Consider the following 23626-nt stretch of genomic DNA (forward strand, 5'->3'; position numbering starts at 1 on the left):
ATTGTATTCGTAGCATTTTCAGTAAAGCAGCTGTGAGTTTTTAGCTCTTCAGGATGATCTCAACATGGTAGTGGTGATCTTTGTTTCCTCATTGTTCTACCTCTGAACAGTTGAGTCGAGCTACCTGGCTGAAATACAAGATTTCTTAGACCCAGGAGGAGGCCTAGCTTCAAAAAGTCATTGAGCTTTATGATTTGAATGTCATCCAGTCAGTAAGAGAAATAATAAATAGTGGGTGTACAAAGAGGGATGTTCCTCAGCACTTCCTTGGGGAGAAGGACAGAAGTGAGACAGTGTTTCTGTGACTGGTTGTGCTGTTGGGGCAGCAGAACACGGACCACATATTCCTCTTGCAGCTGGCAGTTGTCTCTGTAGCTGTAGTTGAGGTTATATGCAATTTTTTGGCAATAACGGTTAACTTTTAATTTGTACATATGCTTTAAATGGAACGATTTTATGTGTTTTCTACCTTCCAGCTATGACCTTGTGTTTGCTGTCCAATCTAAACATGGGATTTCTTCTAGCCTTTTTATCCTGCAAAGAGCATATACCATCATGGTAATTATGATTAGCATTTTACTGGTAGTAAACATTCTTGGGATGCATCTGTAGGTCCCAGAGTTTAGACTGTGCACACAGGCCTATCTGCTGCCTTGCCACACCTGCGCAGACCGGCTCTGGCTAAGAAGCACCAAACAATCCAAGGCATGCTGTGTGGAGTTCCAGGAATGAAAATGCTTGTCACAGATTAGAATTTGGCATGCTGCAGTCATGGCTTTTTGCTCTACAAAGTGCATAGCGCAATTTGCTAACTACTGCAAGTGCTGGAACTGTGAAATCAAATGGCCTTGAGTCAAGACTGGGGGGACAGGAAGAATTAAATTATGTTTCTATGCCAGCAGAGTTCCTTGCATCTTGAGGAGAAGCTTTGCTGTGGGGGGTCAGTGAGATCTTCCCCACTGGTGGTTTTTTGGTGTGGGTTTTTTCCTATTCCCCCCCTCCCCTCACTGTTGCACATTTTAATTCCTACTGAGAGCTGCTGAACAGCAGAACTGAAAGCCAAACTTCTGGAGTGGCTTTAGGAGTGAATTTGTTTCCTGCTCAGAATTCTTAGTTCCCCACCCCTTTCTTTTTCCTTTCTTGGCTTTGATGGAATGAGAACTCAGCTCCTTTTCCAGGCCTGGTTGGCTTTCTGTGATCTTTTGTGAAAAAGAAAATTGTAGTTGCTTTGCTCAGTCAGTCTCCTTGTGGGACCTCCGAACATTAGGGCATCCTGTGGGGGCTACAAAAATAAACTGAAACAAATTCTGGGGTGATGATGACTATGTTTAGAAGCCTGAATAGATTTGCATTTTTTGGTAACTTTAAAGAATTTTCCCCCTGCATATTTCTTTCCAGGTGAAGATGTCTGTGATGGGTTTCAGGAGCCTAAAAGTAATGTTCAGTAGGATGAATGGGATTTTGTTAGATAAGGATATATGTACAAGAAGAAGAGCAGTGACTTTATCCCTACTATGATATCTGTTCGAAGACATAGGTAGAATGTGTAATTTATATCTAAATTTTGTGAAGTGCACCTGGATGCCTTTTCTCCTACTGTGTACGGTGTAAGTGCTGAATCATTTGGAAATAACTTGTTTTAACTTATTGGTTGTATTTATTATAGGGATCAAACCCATGTTTTGGTTATGGCAAGATATGTTGCTGTATCTTCAGCTTTGCAGTTTTTACTAAACAGCATAAACAGAAAAGATGAAATAACAATGACTGAAACAAAAAGGAATGCTTTTATGTGTACAACTCCATGCAGTCAAGCATTTTCTGAGTCTGGTACAGGAGGAGATTTTCGATTCTCCTCTCCGTCCCTCCGAGAGCAGGGGGAGGGCAAGAAAGGGGGGGGAAGTGAGCGAACGAATTACTTGACTGGGTTTAAACCACGACATACATCTATTCTGCTGTCTAATCGATTTGGCAGTATTAGTTTTCTGTGGCTCAGTTGGAGTCATTGGTGAGTCTTCTCTAAGAAGACTCATGAACAGCTTCAGTAGCAAAGTACATTGTTAAAACAATCTCTGTCAGTAGGTTTTTTTTAGTATTAGTATTTCCAAAAGTGATTAATAAGGAGTTATTCTGAAAGAGATGGAGCTTGCAAAAATATTTATATTTTTTCTTGTATCTGAATTTAAAGGATTCTGGTAAACCATTTGTTGAAACTACAGAGCCTTTTGTCACTGAGTGTGGACAGTGACCTGCTTTGTTTAACTTAATTGTACTGATGTACTTTTGAGGCAGTCTGCTAGAACCCCTCCAGAGTGCATACAGAGTTAGCACATTCGGTGACTGGCAACAAGTACAGTTTTTACTGTAAAGAGGCATATGCTTAGAAGGATGACACGTCTGAATATTGCAATGAAATGCAATTGCGTTTTTGGTAGAGATTGTTCTCTCCATCTGATCAAGGAGGTCAATAAGCATGAAAGCAGTGCAGGCAGTTAACAGGAGATGTATTTATGTGAAAGCAGAGAGTCCATGTGAAACTCTTTGCCAAGGTATCAGGGGCAGGTAAGACTAAGTCTTACCAGGCAAGCACTGTTGAATGCTTAGGGCCTCACTTACCCAGTGTGATTTTGAGAAGTTATCTCCACTTGGATAGAAGCCAGATCATCTGAAGATAGAGCCTTCCTGCTGCCTGATGGAAAACAATAATGGTCCATCTTTCTGTAGGTCCTCAGACATGGACTACTGAGGCAGGAAGCAGGGCCCATGAGAACATATGATAGGAGATACTCATGGCCCTCATTACAGCTTGTCCTGTTATCAACAGCTAGATCAGATAAGGCAAACTTATGCAAACTCTTTAAGCATGCTGGGGTTTGTTTTTTTTTTCTGGGAGTCATAAACCCTGCCAAAGTCAGCTTTCATTCTTCTTTTAAAGGTACGTAGGATGAGTTAAATATGCTTCAAAGCAGCCTGCGCTGTGAGTGTTTCTAGCATAGAAATACTTTGCTTCAAAAGCTGTGGATTTTGTCACAAATCCAGAATGACTTTTAGTCTTCTTCAGACTTGCGCCTGTATCTGCTTTGTGGTTACAGGCTATCCTGTAAGATATTCCTTTCCCTTCCCACAAAGAAGCATTCTGGTCCCATAAACTTTATGCTGTGGGCCGCTGTAGTATTGAGACAGGTGAGTAATAAAGAATCAGAGACATAATGTGTTCTCGGTTGCACTCTGGTTAGATTCAATGGGTGTTTTACGTGAGAAAAGTAAGGATTTGGTTCGTGCTGTAGTAAATCCCACTCAATCCTATTGAAACCATGCATAGCCTCCAGTGATAGAGTACCTACTGTTTCTGTCCCTTGATTACTGCATGCAAAACCTTTCTTAAGTTACCTCTCATGCGTGACCCACACCTAAAGCCAGATGTGAGGTAATCTGGTGCTGATGCATGTTTTAGCAGCTGATTATCAGAAGGAGTTGTAGAAAATTAAATCCATGAGTAAATCCTGGTTCCAGCTGTAACAGTTATTTTTCTTCTTCCTAGTAGCTGGTGCAGAGCTGTGTTTTTGTTTCCGTCTGAGAACAATGCTCATAACACGCTGATGTTTTAGTTGTTGCCCAGTAGCACTTACCCTGATCATGGACTTTTCAGTCTCATGCTCTGCCAGTGAGGAGGGGCACAAGAAGCCAGGAGGAAGCAGAGACAGGACACCTGACCCAAAGTAGCCAAAGGGGTATTCCATACCACAGCATGTCATGCTTAGCATATAAACTGGGGGGAGTCACCCGGAAGGTGAGATCACTGCTCTGGTCAGGCTGGGTATCGGTTGGCAGGTGGTGAGTAATTGCATTGTGCATCACTTGTGTTTATTTTTATTTTTTTTCCTTTCCCATTTTAGTTTTATATTATCTCCCCTTGTTACTTCTAGTATTATCATCACTAGTAGTAGTTTTATATTATCCTTTAGTTACTGGACTGTTACTGTCTCAACCCATGGGGTTTCCATTCTTTCTATTCTCTTCCACATCATGGCCTGGGGAGGAGGGAGTGTGGGAGGTGGGTGAATGGCTGCGTGGTGCTGAGTTGCCAGCTGGGTCTAAACCATGACAGTCCTTTTTGGTGCCCAGCGTGGGGCACAAAGGGTTGAGATGTATTTTACTAAGTAATGAAACTACCTCAGTTGTTCCTCTTCCTTTAAAGGTACACATATGCACCTCCTCAGCTGTGGGAAATCGGGCATTGCAAATGTCAGCTCTGATGAACTGTTTCATAAAAATGAGATCTCATGCCTTTTCTCAAAATGGATGGTTAATTTAATGTATGTCTGCTCTGCAGAAATGTTTCTTTTTACGTTTACCTGTTCCATTTCTGAAATAGGCTCATTTTATAGGTCTCCCATAAAAAAACAGGTGAACATACTCTAAGGGCAGAGGCACTTCTACTATTCACTTGAGCTTTGTTTCCCTCAGGTTGACAGATTCACAGCCATTCCTAGAAGAGTCTGTTGTTAACCCCACTGCCCCTCAAAACACAGTATTTTCACTGTAGAGCAGAGGATTAATTTCTTCAACCACTTCATTGATCACATGCTTCGAGGCCAAGCCTTAAATTCTTCCTTGGCAGAGATGAACAAGGTCTCTCCTTGTTTTCCCTTCATCTATAAATTTCTAACCATACTGACTGATGGCTAATGGAGTGTGTACAGAAAGTGCTAGAGGCTGAGATGTTTTGCCTGTGACTCAGCATGATTTCTCTGCTTTTCAACAAATACCACTAATAATTGTCATATTTTATTAGACTTGGCATTTTGTTTTCTGTTTTGTGCTGTGTATTATGCTAATTTTGAAAGTGAAATAAGATAAAGTGTGATTCTGTTCTTGCATATATTAGTGGCAAAATATACCCATTTAGTTCAGAGTTACCAGAATCCAATTCCCAGTTATAATGCTGATGCCTATAAATAGGTCCTGGTTGTAAAGGACTGAACAAAAGTCACAAAGAAATGAAAGGTTAATTAATATTTGCTATGCCCTCAAAAATCATTGATTGCTCTGAGTCATGCTGGAACTTTTTCAGCATAGTCTTATAGCTTTTTTGATTTTTTGATTTTGTGATGGATGTTGGTACACTGTTGGCAAATGTGCCATTTAGAATGGCTTAGTTGAAGCAGATGTTTAATGAAATGGCTTGATGCTTTCATTCTTATACAGGCTGACCCTACCTGTTTTGGGATTGAGCAGGAAAGAGCTGCTTTTAAAAGAAACTTTCAGGCTGAGAAGCAATTTGAATGAGCATATTGCAGGGCAAGTCCATCTTAGAATAGCAACTATCAAATGTCCAACAAAAAATAATAGCAATACCAGTGCCAGTCACAGAATACTGCTTGCAGTGAAAATAAACCTGTGAAGTCTACTGTTTAGGTGATGAATTGACTAGATCAGTTGTTTGTATTGATAGTTCCAAAGCATTTGAATTGTTTGTTCAGAAGAGCTGGTTAAGATAGTAAATAAATAAAGGCCTTCACCTGAGAGTGTTGAGAATGATTATCTCTCCAAATGAATGGAAATTTATTTCAGTTATGTGAAAAGAACCCCATAGTTTTGGTGTTAATTGAAGTGAAACTAAAATAATAACTTTACCATATAGATCTTTAATACAGATTTCTTTACTCTTTTCAGTGGAAGAACGGAAAATGAAGCTCTAATAAGGTAAGAATGTTTTATTCCACTTTAGTAAGATATTCAAGTTAATTGGAGGCAATTTTTAACAAATATGCTCAGCATTTCTGAACAGATCCTAAACATAGTGTGGGTCTGTGAAAAGGAGACAGCATTGCAGAATGAGTGTAAAAACATTTGACTGTTTTTTATTGTTGTTAAGCCACTGTTTGGTCTTTTAATCAAAATAAGATAGATTACTACATAGATTTGGAAACTTCTTTTTGCCTATGGGAAATTTGCAGGTCATTATTTTTCAACAGATTAGTTTTTACTACTCAGTTAATTAAAATCTTCACTTGTAAGGAGACCTTTCTTACAGTTTGAAAATTAAATGCTAGAGTACATGCTGAAATAAGTAGTATTGTGGCAAATTTGAGGGGTTTGACGTATGGCAGTGGGAGTTTACATAGTCAAATAAATGAATTACATAGTCAAATAAATGTACCTGTAGAGGACACGTGAACTCTTCTAGAAGTATTTCCTCTCCTATATGGCATGATTCAGGCTGCATCAGGAAGTGGATTCTCTGTGCATCTGCTAGATAAGCAAAAGGCAGAAGAAGGTCTTTCAGTACATTATCAACAGCAAGGGGTGTTAAAAAGTGGGGATTTATCTCTTTATTTCTTTCATTGCGAGTGAGGATGCTGACATTCATGTGCTGTGTTATCTAGAAAATGATGCAGCTACGTCAAATAACATAGCCAGGTGTGTGTGATAGCAAGTTGTTCTGACAGGCAGTGGCAGGATGAACCTGTTCAGAGCATTACAAAAATGCATAATTACTTTTCAGTCACAGGTGATAGTTTCAATTTTAATACCCATTCACAGGATGCCAAGGAAGGGAAGTGTTGTTGGTTACTGTTTTCCTTTCCTCCCAAATTAGCCTGTTTTGGTTTTTATAGGTAGTTCAAGTAAAAGCTTGCAGAGTTCTTAGTTGCATTTCCTGCACCTATTTCTAGTCAAACACCTTCCAAATGGAAGTGTGACTAAAAGGAATTTTTTTTTTAAACCTGATGACATTTTAAACCAGTAAAAGTCGATACATCTACATGAACTGTGTTCCTTATTTGCAGATGGGCATCCTTGGAATAGGGAAGAGGGAGGCTAAGAAGGAAATCAGTTAAGCTATGCAAAATGTAAGCTTTCTGATACCACAAGTGAGTAGAAATGTGAAATATTAATGGAAAAACAGAAGTGCTGTAAAAAAGTAATGAGGTGTCATATCACATATTTTTTGTTGTGGAAAATTTTAAAGTGATATAAGTAGCAGACAGTCGAGCTTTGCAGCTGGTGCATTATATTAGTACATGGAGAGCATGTGCAAGTATTTGCAGTTACAAAGGTTTGTGCGTACATAGTATATCTCTGAGACAGCAAGATGCTGCCGTTCTGCACCAAAACACTGTGAAGCACTGGAAGTCCTTCTGGAATAGGGCTAAGGAAGCTAAGGAACTTCATAATGTGTGGAGAATCACATGAGCTGTACAGGGATTTAGTAAATGCCAGAAGAAATTCTGGTTCTGAGCAGTCTTTGTACGCTGATCTCATCCACATCCATGATTCAGGGAGGACACAAGTCCTCCTTCAGTCTCCTTACCAGGATTGAGCCATACAAGAGCTGGGCAAACGCTGCAAAAATGGATTAAGCTTGCTGTGTTTGTAGTTGATCACCTAACACAAGAAAGCCTTATGTGAAGCCTCTGAATCCTACTGTAATATAAATGTCTAAGTAATATGCTTAAGTAATATGGCATGACAGCAGTAGTGGAATTTTACTCATTTTGTTTCCCAGAGTCACAACTGGAAGTATTTTCGGTACAGATTGCTCAATCCTGGATTTCTGCCTTGGCAGAAGTACTGGGTCATTCTGTTAGCAGGGTTTTTATATGATTTTGACATACAAGAACTAGAAAACCACCTGCCATCAGCCATCTATTTCTTTAACTATAGTATTCAGTAAGTATTGATCCAGTTTGAGCTGGAATTTATCAGTTAAGTTGAAAGTGAAACTCTGCAGATGGTGGTGCTATTGATCCCAAATTTCCAGGTCTTAAAAATGGGTGACTGCTATGAAAGCTGGAAAAGCTTGTTAAAGATGCTTAGTGCGCTTAAATTGACTTTTCTCTTTTTAGTCTCTATAGTCAAAAGCTATCTGTAATAGCACTGCAGCTGCTCTGCGTTGGATTCAGGAATCCCTGTTTTGATTTGCCAAACAGGCAAACTGTTTATCTCAAGTAAGAGAATTTTGAGGTGTGATGTGGTTAGTATCTAAAAATATCTGTGTAGGGAGATAGGATAGGGCTCCAACAGACAAAACCAGTGAGATAAGCAAGAGGAGTTCAAGTTGGAAATGTGATACTGTAGGTGTAATTAACCATTGGAAAAGCTTAGAAAGGAATGTGGTAGATCACTTGGAGTAATTAAATCAAGATTAGATCTCCTTATGAAATATCTTCTCGTAGAGTTACCAGTTTCTTGGGCTTCGTGAATAAATTGCTGTGTGAGGTATTAGAGCCTGTGCCAGGCAGGAAGTCAGACCAGATTATCATCAGAGTTCCTTCAGGCCTTTTAAATCCACATCTCCACCAACAAAGGCTCTTACGTGGTACAGGCAGCCACAAGATTTCCAAAATCAGAGCTGGAGCAGGTCACTCTTGTTTCAGTGGTGAAGGGTTGAAAAGTCTTTGAGCAGGTCCTTGAAGAAATGTGGTGGTGAGTACAGTGCTGCTGAGTTTGCAGGCTTTGTGTGCTACAGTCGTATGTACTAGGACTGAGCCAACTTCTGCTCTTTTCTGATCAGTCCATGGACACATCTTTCTGCATGATCTTCCAATATTTCAGCCAATTTACTTAGTAGCTTGCCTTTTGTGTTGAGTTCACTGAAAAGTCATGATTTGTCTGTGACGTTTATTGAATCCTTTCTGTGATATAACTAAAGGCCTGAATGAATTCAGAACCCTAACCCTAGCATAGGATCTTCTATAGCCAATCTTAATATCTGTATGAGCAGAAAGGGCAGGGTAGATTTTTAGCAGATAAGTAGAATTCTTAGTATAAAGTAATCTGCTTTCCCCAAAACTGGAAATAACTTGCATGTTTGCTCAGGAACCTCAATAGGATACTGAGAGACAGAGGAGGATGTTTCTCTTCCAGTTCTCATCAGCTAAATGAAAGTGTATCCGTGTGTTACTGGGTAAGAGGCAGCAGATCCTTTTTATAGAAAAGATAATAAAATATGGTTGATCCTAAAACTCATTTTATACTAGAAGAAACACCAAACACCATTTTGAACAAGAATAGCTCTGACTTTGTTTCTTTGACAAGCTCATTAATTTCCACATCCAAACTTAATCAGGAGTTATGGTGCAAAATCTTGCAAATAGAAAAATCCTTCAAGTTGAGCTCAGAGTTATGTCATCCTATTGCACTTACGTAGCATAGCTTCTGTTACAGGACTGTACAGCGTAACTCCACAGTAGCATGACAGGAGGAATAGGTAAGAGTTGTGCTGGTGGTATGCGTTCATGAACTGTTACTCAGGAGAATTTTTCATGTAATTCCAGCTCTATTGAAAAACCTGTGAAAAAGCTCTTCTGTATAACTATCCAGGTAATTTGAGAGTGAGCCCAGGCATAGCAGAGGATTTTGTGTTCCATAATACCTGTTAACCTACCTGCCGGCAAGTAGTGGGTTCTTGGTACCTGGCTTGTCATTCCTGTACTCTGACCATCCCTACTCTCTCCCTCCCTGGACTAAAGCATGTGTATGGTTTACACATGGTAGTCTAAACCTGAACTGAGAAAATCATTAGACTAAACAATAAAACAATAGGAAAATAATCAAAGTAGAGAAGAGAAATGCCCTTGTGTTTGATAACCTGAAGTAAGGTGGCTGAGGTAAGTCTGCATCCCTGCACAGGGAGGCATCTGCTTTCCTACATGTCCAGAGAAAAGAGAAAGGTCAGGGAGGGCAAGAGATTAGAAAAAGATAAAAGAAGGGTAGTTACCCTTGCTAGTAGGTAAGGGATTCGTGGCTGTGGTGAAGTAGAAAGGAGACTTTAGTTAGTCAGAGGTCAAACATTTTTGGCCGGTCGCTGTGTGCTAACAGTTGTGGGTTTTTTAGTATGATTTTTTTTTATGCACCATCTCTCCTGAAAATATATTCCATACCTCTGGTTTTCACAAATTCCTGATAGGGTAATACTGACCAAGGAGAGTATTTAAAAACAGACTGTAGGATGTCTTGTTTTCATATGTTTTTTCTACCACTGAGTCACTTTTAATGGGTACTTCAGTACTGAAAAGGAGTGCAGGAGGCTGTGCCATGGAAGAAAATTGTTCTCTCCATTAGTAAATGAATTTGAGCTATCAAATTGCTGCTGTTTTCTTCCATGTGAAAGCTTGTGGCTGAGTCAGTTAATGTAAAGGAAAACAGTCTTTCATACTACAGAAGAAACACCTCTAGTGGGCAGGGGTTCACAAGCCTGCAAAATTGATTTTGGTTATCCCTGAGAGCTTCTGCAGCATTTTTCTTTCTGTTCCGGCAACTCTGTAAGAGCACTCCAGATGACAAAAAGGAGGGGTTGTGCTGAGGTCTGGGGAGCTCCTTTGGCTGGTTTCCCATGCACTGCTAGTCCCAAAGTGGTTATTTATGCTAAAGAACTGAAGTTGCTTTAGAAGCTCAGTTTTACTGTGCTTAAAAGCTATTGAATCTTGTTTCCTGCACTTTGTTTACTTAATAACCCCTACCCAGGAATCCATGATTTTGCCTGGGTAACTTGCTGTTCTCTTCCGAGAAGTAAATATACCTTTTTTTGTCATTTTTAAATGACATGCTGGATTGGAGCACAGCTCACTGTAAAGAAGTACCCTGGTGCTTACACTGTGCTCACAGTGTCTGCTCAGATGAGAGTTAAGAGTGCTGTGCTCACTGTTACATAACTTTGCAAAAAGTGTCGATTTAGGGAAATTCTGCTGCTGTGAGAGAACAGGAGCATCAGGAATGTTCTCGCCCACTCAATGGAAATGTGGCTTTTGGAGACTAGTACATTTGAAAAATAGCAGATTGTGTGTATGTGCTCATTGATGGAGTGCAGCTTGAACATCACGATGGTGTTCAGGGCAGCAGGTCCTTCTGTTTGCTGCAGCCCTGGGAGGATGGATGTGGCCCCAGTAGCAGCAAGCTGCTACAGTATATGTCTGGCTGCTTCCAGAAGGGGTTTGCAGCCGGACAGTTTTGTTTTGCGTAACCTTTAGAAGACTGCCTCTGAAAGATTGCCAGGTTGGCCAAACAGATCAATTCCCATCAGAGGGAGACACAGCTGTTTATTTGATTATATCTACTTCACTTGGATGCGTGGGTCCTCCCACTGAACTGGCTGAGTTCCTAAGACCTACCTGTGGAGAAAGACAGGTAAAGCAACATGCACTGTGTCAGAAATTCTGTTCATCTTGTGGAGGGGTAGGTTGTTACTCTAATTTTTCTACCTTTACTATTTTGCATATAGCCCCTCTGTTTCAGCCCTGAGGGATCCTATTTACTACAGAATATTTCAAATTCCTGTACCCTTCTACCAGCAGTAGCCAAAGGCCCCCCTCCCATACATTACTGTGAAAATATGGACAAGAGCTGAGTTAATGGTTGGGCTCAGAAAGCCAATCGTATCCTGGGCTGCATCAAAAGGAACGTGACCTTTTGAGGTTGAGGGAGATGATTGTGCCCCTCTACCCAACTCTGGTGAGACCCCCACCTGCAGTACTGTGTTCAGCTCTGGTGCCCCAGACACATGAGAGACATGGACCTGCTCAAGCGAGTCCAGAAGAGGCCATGAAAGTTATACAAGGACTGGAGCACCTCTCCTATAAAGACAGGCTGAGAGAGCTGGACTTGTTCAGCCTGGAGAAAAGAAGGCTCTGGGGAGACCTTAGAGCAGCTTCCAGTGCCTAAAAGGGGCCAGCAAGAAAGCTGGAGAGGGACTTTCTTCCAAGGGCATATAATGACAGGACAAGGAGGCTTTAAGCTGACAGAGGGTAGATTTAGATTAGATATTAGGAAGAAATTCTTTACTGTGAGGGTGCTGAGGTGCTGTCACAGAGTGCCCAGAGAAGCTGTGGCTGCCCCATCCCTGGCATTGTTCAAGGCCAGGTTGGATGGGGCTTGGAGCAACCTGGTCTAGTGGAAGGTGTCCCTGCCCATGGCAGGGGATTGGAAGCAAATGATCTTTAATGTCCCTTCCAACCCAAACCTTTCTATGATTCTGTGATTAGCTAGATTTGCTTCTAGGTCATTCTCATTAAGCAGCATCCTCAGAGCAAGCTTTGGTTCTGTTGTTTCGATTTCCTCATCTACTGCTTTAATCCAGTGCTCTTCCTTTAATCCCACCCTATATACACTTATCCTCCGAGTCCCATTTTGGAACCGTACTCCTCTCCAACTTTAGGGTCTCAGTTGTTTGCGCGGTTGCATGGGAGACTCTGTGAATGATTTAATTTTGTCAATTGAGGTAAACAGACAGTAAAAACATACACCGCAGCACAAAGTGTTCTCAAATCACTTATTTGACAAGTGCAGTTTAATTATTCAGCATAGCATGTAAAAGTAATGAAGTTCTAGTAACATGAGACTTAACACTCGCCTATTAATTTTTCCCTGAGAGGTGGGAAAAGACTGCTATATTTTTGTGTGCAAAATGAGAGTGTGCAAACTAATGAGATTTGACTGAGAGTTCATAAAAGGGGCTGGAACCTTTCAGTGCTTCTTAATAGTTTTGCTAATAGGTAGCACATCCAAGAACATCCCACAGTTAGATAAGATTCTGCATCTGTTTGCAAACCAGAAGATGCTGTCTGATGCTTTGCCAAAACAAAACAGAGTTTTCTTGGCCCAGCTGTAGTTTTATTGAATGTGTAACTTAGTAAGAGGAAAAAGCTGAAAGTCACAGCCTTGCTGAAGAGGTGTAATTCAGAGTAATTTCTGTAGCATGATTGATTTCATGTTGCTGCAAAATAAATACTTAATCAGAGCTAATATTTTTGGTTCCCTTAGGCAGTGAGAGACGTAGAAGCTGTAACTTTCTGCTCAAGTAAGTGCAAATGCAATCTAGCAGGAAGTTTGAAGTAAAATGCATGTGTATCCTAGAATTTTTTTAAAATGGATTTTGGGTGCAACCAGCCAGGATTGGTGGCTGATTTTGTTCCTGACAGAGAACTGTTTATCTCAAAGTTAAAAAAGCCCTCCTCCCCCAAAAAAGGAAAGGAACCCAAAAAGATTAATGTAAACCAAACTGCAAAGATAAATGTAAACCTAACTGCAAGCCAGCATGCCTGTTTGATCTGAGTTGTATGGTGATCTAGATCAGTTAGAATTACATTGGGGGTGGGAGGAAAGAAGAAGAAATACAGCCATAAACGCTTGGCTTTTCAGTTGCAAAACTACCTCAACCATTCCAGCCCAGCTCAGTGACTGAAAAGGGACAGTCTAGTGACTTGAGAGTCACACTTGCTGGTTAGTTTCTAACTCTTTGATCTTATGCGATGTGTTGGGCTTCACTTGTATAGTACAAAAGGGTGCTGTATTCAGGGCATATTTCTTATCTGAGCTGCTCCGTGAAGAGCAGTAGTGGAGTTTGGTCCTGGGAGGGCAGAAGCTTTCTGTGGGCTCTGAGTAACGCTGAAATCAGAGTGTTGTTGAGAGGTCAGAGATGGCTTCCTACGAAAGCCGTAGCTCTTACGATCCTTATCAGACAGGAGGATGGGAGATGAGGACTTTAATTGCTTGTGTTTTTTCTCCTGTGTTTTCACTCGAGATGATTTTGTTTGCAGATAGTGCAAGGACTAAATGGAGCCTACTATATTTTCCCTTCAAATGTGAATTTCTTACTTGAGGCTGCTTCTGCTGTTTTCCGTTTCTTCTATCAAGAGTCAGTAAGAGCTCTTCTCTGCGTGATGAGCAGACCTGTATTTGTAATGAATCGGTCTTGAAACAGTTGTTGTGCTTGCATTTATGAAAACTTTCAGGACCCATCTTCTCATTAATGCTCTCTCTCTTTTGATCTGTTAGAAACATGTTCCTATCCATCTAGCCAACAACTAGACATCTTTCATTGTCCTTTCACAAATTAATTTAAAAGCCAGTCATCCCTTCTTTGATTTAATAATCACAAAAAAAAAAAACAAAACAAAACAGCCAAACAACCAGCAACAAAACATCCCCAACCAGAGGTAAAGGTAACATAATGAAATTTCAGGGAGGGAAATTTACATTCGTAACTTAGACTTGAAGTGGATGTGCCCCTCAGAGAAAGGCAGCAGGTTCCCGTAAAGGTCACTCAGAAACCAAGGGAAATGATCTCTGCCACATCTGACTGTCACCACGGAAAAGAAGGACTGAATTTTTGCTTATCGTGAGGGTGTCAGGTTAAAATGTGTCACAGTCCTTTAGTTATAATAGATATCTGCTACTGAGAGAGAATCCTGTTGAGCAGTTATAAGTTTTGACATTTCTGACTTCCTTTATATTAAGATGATAACCATAGACACCATTAGTCTCACCTCCTGACTGGGGCTGATTCAGAGAGCCTTATGTTTCACAGTTACATAGCAGGTATGTAAAATGTAAAGACATACAAGATAGTAAAAAATTCAGTGTAGAGCCATTTTAAAATACAGTGGCAGAACTAACCCATCAAGATTTTCAGCTATGTAGCCACAGTGTAGTTATTCACTGGCTCTGAATTTCTTGAGATATAGGAAGTTGTGTTTTTTTCTGGACAAAATTGCATTTCTGGAAATGGACTGATTGGAAAATACTGGGATTTATAGGAAGAGCTCCAGCTTCCGGGCAGCAAAAGCTGAGTGAAAATGGCAGGGAGTGCTCACTTCTTCCTCAAGCAACCTATCCTCAGTGGGAAAACGGGAGGCTGACCCTGATGTGTTCCTGTACTGCATGGGTGTATTGACATTCTGTGTTCCCAAAAGTTGATTAAAGCTGAAACTTTCATGTATAGGAAGATGATACACAGGTTAAATACAAGGCAGCTGTAAAATATATTAGCATTCATAATTCTGTTTAAATTTTATTATTTCTTGCTTCCTGGAAATAAAATTAAAACAGAACCTGTAGGGAGTTTTTTGTTCCTATGGATCCTAAAAACCAGTTCTGACTGACATAGTAACGCAATCATTGCATCAAAACCTTTAGATCTTCTTAACTTTTTCTACCTTCCTTAGAATGCCAGTACAGTTTGCTCCAGCTAATTCTTAAATTTAGTGGAAAATATACAAATGGGAGTTACTTGAACATGCAGAATGATTTTACACTCATGCTTACGCAATGAACTGGAGCTGCACAGCTGACCAGAAAACAGTCATTCACAATACCAGCCTGTTTTTCACTTCAGCAGCTTTTTGAACTTCCCTGTAGTCTTCATGCATCATTTTATGTAGCTTAACTAAAATTCTGAGAAAAGAAAGGAAAATGGACCATGGATGTGAAGAAATGTGCAAGGACAGGTGAAGAGAGAGGTTTCGTGTAGTGGAGAAAGCAGTGCTATGAGAACACGCTAAAGTGATGTATAGGAAAAAATAGATTAACTGAGGAAGAATGCATGTCAGGAGAGATGGGATTTATTGGACTGGAAGTCTTCCTGAAGGACACCAAGTCCAAGAATTTTCCTAAGAAAGTGTCTCTGTTCTTTTAGATTTCAAATCTTGGTTGAATAAACACTAGAAGATATCACTGTAAGACATGTGCTGCTAGAGGTGGGCTCTGTATGAGTGGAAAGCCTTTTCTGCCTCTGTATTCTGACTTACTTGAGACAGCTCTGCGAGTCTGGTTCAGACTTGGGATAAAACCATAAGGTGTGTTTTCTCTGCTCTCTCTTCCCCCTCCTAAATGTTATTATATTGCAGCTTGGCTCTGTCCGCATAGGCTGGAGGAGGCTGTGTTGTAACTTGCTTTAGCTGCTGCTGAGTTTAACAGTTTTTGGCTTTGTAAGCAATGCCTTAGGAGAACTCTTGCTCATCTGTTCCCTGAGCCAAAGGAAAACTCCTCCAGTAGCTTTCCCAGTGTTTTCTCTGGCTTGAACACATGGTTACCAATTGCTAGGTGAAACTACACTATCTTTAATCATGTTTTATTTTTGTATTTTTCATTTGTCTAGCTGACATATTCTAAGACATCAACTTCGGCTAGAATGGTGAAAAAGCCCTTTCACAATGGGTTTTTCTTTTGTCCCTTTTCCCTGTACTCCACATAATTCTTCCACTGGTGAGAAAAATGCTTTTCCTTGGTGTAAATGTGCAACAAGTACACAAATACTGAACCAGTTGGTTGCATTTCTCTGTTAAGCATACTTCTTCAAATATTTTTCATAACAAAAGGCTTTATCTTTGGAATCTTGTTCAAATATTTCTTTATATGGGTTTTCTAGCCCTTTGTGATTGGCTCACCAGAAATCTGATCCTATTGGTATTTAATCCATTGACAGAAATGTGTCTACTGGGAACTTCTTAAATAGGATTGCAGTAAACATTTGGATTATATTTTGCAAGTACAAATCACTAGCAGATATTTTCATATTTACTTGTTGAATTTCAACTTCCACTTCAGGTTAGATGAGACATAAACATTTATACACCACCTCTGGCAAAGTATTAGTCTGAAAATCAAGTTAAAACAACACTGAGAAATCAGAGGAAGATTTCTGAAGTTTTAGAAAGAACTATCAACTGGTTGAACTTTGTTTTATCTCCATCAGTTTTATATCAAGTATGGAATTAATGTTGTAGGTTTTTTACTCTGATACATATTCCTTTTTGTTTTCCTCTAATATAATGTATCTTTCTAAAAAATATTCATGGCAGCACTGGTGAAAAGCAGGGACTGCACCTTCATTTACATCATTAAAGGAAAAAGTGGCTTTAAAGCCAGCTAAAAGATTCCTGTTTTTTGCCAGGATTCATGGATCAGTCTCTGCATTGGCCACAGATAAATGTGATCTGCCAGAAAGTGTTAATACGTTTTCTGCAACTAGTTCAGGGGAGGCTGGTGCAGTCAAGTGAAGTGTGAGAACTGCTGTAGTGGCAACCTAACTGGTGGTGATACACAACTGGAGTCTCAGGGAAGTTTTCTGGCAAGAAATGTTTAGCAGTTTTAGTCTTCATGGTGTTTTTTATGATGATCTGGGGAAAAAACCCCAAACCTTCAAGCTCATCTTCACTTATGTCTTACATCAGTTTTAGCCAGAGGTCTGCTAAGCTAGGTAGGTCAAGTACAACAGCATGCTTCAGTGACCTAGCAGAGGAAATACCTGTTTGGATATATTCTTGGCCTGCTTCATATTAGGAAAATCACTGCAGAAATTAAGAGAAAATTAGTGTAATTAATTATAATTAGTATAGTGTTTATAGTGGATACTCCTTCAAAAATCTTTAACAGCAGTGAAGGATACCTTATGGCTCTCAGGAACTATAGATTTACAGGAGCAATTAGATCACTTAGGCCAGCCTCAGATATCTTTTGAACTTGGGATTTACTGTCCATTTGCATCTTTGAAAATCATCCCAGTTACTGATAATTAAATATGGTGCCCAGGTGCTTGGTTACATAAAAGCAGTCGGCACACTTTTTCTGTCTGTGTTTTGGTGTGCCTTATTTACTTATCAGCATTGCTGGATGTTAAGTTCTGGAGATAAACCAAAGTATTAGGAGCACTGGGCTTCCCTGCAGTTCATTGCTTGTCCTTTCCTGTACATGTGAATATGCAGGAAAGCCTTGCATTAACAGTGAAACTGGTAAATTCCCAATTCTCAAAAAAAAAGTGCTATTTTTGTTGTATGATAAAAAAAAGTTCAGATGACACTACTTTGTATTCTGTTCCTGCACATCTTCATGTCTTTTGAGGATCTGTCCTTATTATTTGCCTTATAGAATCTGTATTGTTTCAAGGGGAAAAAAAACAATTGTTGTGGTTTAAACCCAGCCACGCAGCCTCTCTCTCACTCTCCCCCCTTCCTCCCCCCAGCTCCTGGAGGGATGGGAAGGAGAATCAAAAGAATGTAACTCCCACGGGTCGAGATAAGAACAGTCCAGTAACTAAGGTATAACACAAACCACTGCTGCTACCACCAATAATAATAATGATAAGGAAAATAACAAGGGAAGAGAATACAACCGCTCACCACCTGCCGACTGATACCCAGCCTGACTGACCAGTGATCTGGTCAGTTACCTTCCGGGTAACTGCCCCCAGTTTATATACTGGGCATGACGTGCTGTGGTATGGAATACCTCTTTGGTCAGTTTGGGTCAGGTCTCCTGTCTCTGCTTCCTCCCAGTTTCCCCTCCTCCCTGGGAGAACATGAGACTCAGAAAGTCCTTGGTCAGAGTAAACATTGCTGAGCAGTAACTAAAAACATCGGTGTTATCAGCACTGTTACCAGGCTGAAAGTCAAAACCACAGCACTGCACCAGCTACTAAGAAGGAGAAAAATGACTGCTACTGCTGAACCCAGGACAACAATAAAGTGTAGTATAGATTGTATGATCCAACTCTTTAATATGGTTTCACACTTTGATTGGAATAATCAAGGGTTGGAGTCTGTGCTTTGATTTGCAAAAAGATGTCTTAGTTAAGCCCTTGAATCATATTTACTTTTTAGCCACATGCTTCTGCAATTATTTCCAGTTTTGCAGAAAACTCCAATAATTATGTTCTGTATATGTGGTTCTTGTCAACTTTTTTTCCCCTCTATTTCACAAGCCTGAGGAGTTATCTCTTGACACCTAGCCTCTTACCAGACAATGAAGATTAGTCAAACTGGACTTACTGATCTTTAACATGAAATTCTTCCCACTACTTCTTTCATTTTCTTCTACTTAGATAGGTATCCATATTTCTTTAAGTTGTAGCTTCATGTGCCAGAATTCCTGCCCTACATTGTAGTTACTCTTTCTTCTTTTTCCTTCCCTGTTGCTTGCAGGACCTATTTGCAGTTGTCAGTGAATTAAACTTCTCATAGCTGAAGGATATGAAAGAGGTTTTCTACCCTTGGTCACAACTGAAACCTTTCGTCTAAGAGAGCTTGGTTCAGGCTGGGCAGATAACTGCCTTTCAGATGTGTCCAAAAATTTAAGAAGTCAGTGTCCAGAAGAAGCTAGCATTTACTGAAAATTTAGTCTGGATGGGTTTTCTCTGGGCCTTTTATTTTTCCTTGAAGGCAGAGACAGGAAGGATGTGCAATGATGCAGCACTGAATGAAGGATAGCAGAAAAGACACTGAGACTGGATGCAGGAATAAGAGATTTACTTTCTTCAATGTTACCTGATAGGATCTACTTTTACATAGAAATGTCACCTGACAGAAATCAGGAGAGAGAATATCTAAGTAGTTTAAATGCAGCTAAAGGCAGGGAGCTAAATACATGAGGGAAAAGAAGAAGCACTTGAGGTGATGTGGATGCACAACTGTATATAAAAATACAAGTTGGAAGGGAGAGGTCTTTGAGGAAGCCAGCCACAGATGCATGTGCAGTGTGAAGGCTGTCACGAATTGGTAGTGGAGAAATCAAGTGAAAGTCTGTTACAATGGAGAACTCAGGTGAAAAAGGGAGAAACAGACACTAAAGAAGAAGAGTGGCACCAGAAAAAAACTAGGTTAAGATGGACATAGCTAGAGACTTGAGGCTAAGGAGAAACAAGGATGCGTTTCTACAGAAGAACTGTAGAAAATAGAAGATAGTTGAGCAGCAGAAGGGGAAAAGCCCCATGAGATCTGGCATTTATCATGCTATGAGGAAGATGCAGATGTGTGTTTCTGAAGACTCCTATAAGTTGAAAGACATGTCCACCAGCAGGGCTTAGCTAGGGGAAAGAGCAGTGTTTTGTTTTCCAGGAGCAAAGAAATACTATTCAGACTTAAAGCTGAAAACAGTCCTGAAGAAACTTGAGACAAAGATCTGTGTCCCTGTTGGAACAAAATGGAGGTTAATATGTCAAGCCAGAGAAAAGTCTCCTTAAAGCTTTTGCTGATGTGGTTGATATCAGTAGAATTACTTTGATCTCTGAGAAGACAGGGAATAGAATGACAAGCTAATGAAGATCTGGAAAGAGTCATGAAAAACTCAAGGTGGTGCAGGCATTAAGAGGTCTTCATGCATATAAATTAAATGTACTAGTAAATTAAATGGTGCTTGGAAGCATTTCCAGGCCCTGGATATCAGTTGTCTGTACTGTTAACTGGCCTACTTTTGGTTTATATTTATCGGAACTCACTTGAAATATTCCCAGGTAAAGTCTGAAAATTATTGTGGGATTATTCCCAGTAGGCAGTTTGAAAATAGCCACCCTGTTTTGGAAGGTGAGAGAATTTAATAGCATGGCACCTATCTATGCCAGTTGGCCTCAGCAGTCTTGGCCATGTTTATTTTGCTTGTAGAAATACAGCTGTAAATGGCTCAGTAGATGCAATCCCTTGGAAGCTTAGGACACTGACTGCCTTGGGTGCCAGCTGTGACAGGCAATGAATGTGACTTCTTAAAAAGGGATTCTGAACTGAGATGTTGATGTGCTCTCTCAGTTTTCATTTTCATGTAGCATGAAGATACTATAGAGGAGTTGATCATACTAAATGATCTTGGATGAAACATACATGTAATTATTTCTGTTTAAATTCAATAGAAACACAAGCAAACATAGCTCCTTCTAACAAAAGAATAGGCTTTGAAATTAAGGAAACAAGGTAGTAATGTTGGTAGGTAGTTAAATTGGCTGGACTAAAAAGCCTAAGACATTTAAAAGTAGAGAAAATATTTTTAAAAGTACTTGAAACTTGTATCAAAACAAGGCAAATCTCCAGTACTGTTGCCCTGGAAAGATCAGTATGGATCTAGAGTGGAATAGGGGTAATGTGAAAGTGATGAAGGCATGGAAATTTTACAGTCATTGAAGAAAAGCATATAAAATGAAATGCCATGTGTTGCGTTGTATGTAATTCTGGGTTTTGAATTCAAGAGCAATTCAAACGAGGACAGGTACAGAAAGAAAAGTATTTCTGAGAGCCTGTATGTTAGCATAATAGGCTAGCAAAGTAAAGCCTGAGGCATGATAAGATAGTTCATAATAAATAGATCAGGGAAAGGTCTGCTAGAGAAGAAGCTTAGCTAATTAAGCTAAACAGTGTTGACACATGGACAGCGCTAATTACAGATTTCAATTTGAGCAGAAAGCAGCCAATTGATTCTGAAACTAAGTTAGATCATCCAGGTTACTAGAGAAGCAGCATGCATCTTAGCTCTCATTTTCTAAATGGGTTCATGAATGTGATTGATTCTTAATCACACTCACAGTGTTTTCTGACGAACTTCAGAGATGCGCAAGAGGAGCTGCACTTCCGATTTCAAATGCCGTAGCTTCTGAGGAGCCAAATGCTATGTTTTGGGAAAGGACTGTGCAGGGTATTTCAGCATGCTATCATTCTCGCAGCAGTCATCCCACTCTTACGGATGCTCTCCTCCAGATTTGCTGTGTCGTGATTTGATGTACAGGTTCCTCGTGTCCCTTCCATCACACGTGCTGCGCTGGTGTCCTGAATGACGTTAAGTATTTGGCTTTGGGGAATTAAGCCCACACAAGAAGTTCATCTGAAAGAGCTTATCTCCAGACAACTTGAGTTGTGTCAGACCATGTCAAACTTTTGCATTAGTTTTTTTCATGGTATGCTATGTTGCTGGAGTAGGATTTCATGGAGAGCATTTGAAATGTATATCAGTGTGATGCTGGGAAATGTTTTGTTCATATGTGGCTGAACTTGAATGGGAGTTGATAGTAATAATCCCTAATTGTGACAGAAATTAATTTGAATGTATTTTTTATTTCTGTTGGCCTTTGCATGTTTCCATAAATACTGGGTAGTTGGACAAATCCCAGGCTGATGAATGTGAAAGCCCACCTGTCAGTGTCTCAAAGGGAAAGCTTTCAAATATAAATAGCATTAAAAGTACAAATAGCAAAATAATACTGTGTGTATCACTGACCACTTTCTTTTTTCCTTTCACTGCGTCTCTGATTTTATTTTTACTGATGCTTACTTAAAATAGTTTCCCTGTTTTCCTGTTGGAAATTAGAAGGCCACTCTGGAATCCATGTTTTCTAAGCCAGATGGTGAGGAAAGTGTTCCTTGCTCAAGCAGTGTCCACTTGAAGTCTTATCCCTTCAGGCCTTCTTTATTGAAGCATTGGCTTTGTCTGTTTGGTTGATTTTATATACATATTCTTGAACTAGTTTCAAAATGGGATTCCAGCACTGTTCAGGACCTCTGGTTCTTCTTACGTTGATGTTATTCCATGTCCCCCTCATTAGTTTGTAGCTCTGGTTTTAGCTAACTCTCTGAAGTCAATACTCTTCACAAATGTCACTGTGTTGGCTGCCATAACATTTTTCAAGTTTTGTTTGAATTCTGTAAATTCTAGAATGTGCATGTGTTGGTGATCACCTCAGCTGCTCACAAAGTAATAATGTGAACAGCTTTAAGTTTTTATGGCCCCGGGGCCTTAGCTTGACTTCACTGCTGCAGCCACAGCCTACTGTCCACTTACCATTTGCGCCATTTATATCCTTTCCCTCTTTAGCGAGTGTTAATAAATTCATAATTTTAAAGTAGGGTTGGTCTAGCATGAGCTACAACTGCTTTTTGATATGGTTTGCAAGCCAAAGTTGATCTTGCTTGAAGAGGTTGCAAATGGTTCTTTTCTCCTAACTTGGTTCTTTTCTCCTAAATTATCTCAAGGAGGGAAGTAAATCTCAGCAAGGACCAGCTTGTTATCTGTACACTGCTTTAACCATTTCTGCCTCAAATTGCAGGGCAAGATGAAATTAAGTGGGAGCTTCACACAGGATTTATGCTTACCAGACAGCATTGTGGCCATCCCTGTAGCTGGAAGTGAGGATTCCTGGAAAAGGGTTGTATGAAGGGCATGGGGTTTTGGAGCACAGCAGGATTGTGCCTGCTGCTTGTAGCTGTGCTGGTGACACAGGTACTGACAACCAGCAACAGCTCCTGATGAGAGTGAGACCAAATGCAGGGTCACCCATATAGCTTACTGGGGCACTTTGGAGGTATTATCAGGGTCTAAGATTCCCATGGGAGCATCTGCTGTGCCCGGTGTCTGTTTGGGCACCCTGACCAGACAGCGTGGAAATGCAGTTATTTAAGGCAAATAAGGTCACAGTTGTTTCTTTGTATCTCTGACTGCATGTTTTCCACTTGGCCTGAAACACTGCCATGGGAAAGAATAGGAAGGAACCAAGATGGGAAGTCTCACATCAGAGAAGTAGGAAGCAAGTGGACTGTTTTGTGTTCCACACCATCAGCAGCACTTCAGTGCCAGCAGCTCCTCTCATACCAAGAGAAATGCCTTCTCCCGTGTCACTTTAGCCCAGCAGCCAGGAAGTAGATCTGTACAGGTGGATGAGCTGGGCCTAGTGTGCATGTCAGCCATGCCAAAGTCTTTGCTTCTGTTTTTTGTGGAGTTGGTGGAGTCTCAAGAGCAGTGGATTTGGGAGCTGAAAGTCATTAGGATGATGAGAGGATGTTCCTATCTATGCCCAAGCCTTTGCTATTGTAGTCACTCTCATGAAACCACTATACCTTGAACTTCTTGCAGCTGTGAAGAGGGAAAGGAGGAGGTGCAGGAGGCATTGCAATCAGTTAGTTAGGAAATCCCTGTAATGGCCAGCTCCCGATTGTAGGCTAAAGTTGTTTTCCTGCCCTTGTCAGGGGGGAATATTTTTCCTGCCAGTAGGCCGTCATGGAGATGTCTCAGCTTTACATCCAGGCAGATTGCTAATGCATCCAGGCAATGACAGGTAAAATGGTCTGTGTTCATGTGGCTCTGAGACTTTGGGAACTGT

The 23626-nt window shown here is 40.4% G+C and overlaps 1 protein-coding gene across 10 annotated transcripts in view; it reads left to right on the forward strand.

Moving 5' to 3' along the window:
• The window catches only part of THRB (thyroid hormone receptor beta), a 168056-nt gene that overhangs the window by 40276 nt on the left and 104154 nt on the right, over nt 1-23626 (forward strand). For 7 of the 10 annotated variants that reach the window (XM_057424848.1, XM_057424850.1, XM_057424849.1 and 4 more), the window contains one exon: nt 5677-5706. The exons of the other annotated variants lie outside the window; for them this stretch is intronic. The gene's annotated coding sequence lies outside the window, so the exon portion shown is untranslated. The remainder of the gene's footprint in view (nt 1-5676; nt 5707-23626) is intronic. 10 annotated transcript variants of the gene reach the window in all.

Source organism: Pezoporus wallicus, unplaced genomic scaffold, assembly GCF_028554395.1.
Source record: "Pezoporus wallicus isolate ANWC-B61680 ecotype Strahan unplaced genomic scaffold, APGP_CSIRO_Pwel_v1 contig_3181, whole genome shotgun sequence".
Classification (NCBI taxonomy): Eukaryota; Metazoa; Chordata; class Aves; order Psittaciformes; family Psittacidae; genus Pezoporus; species Pezoporus wallicus.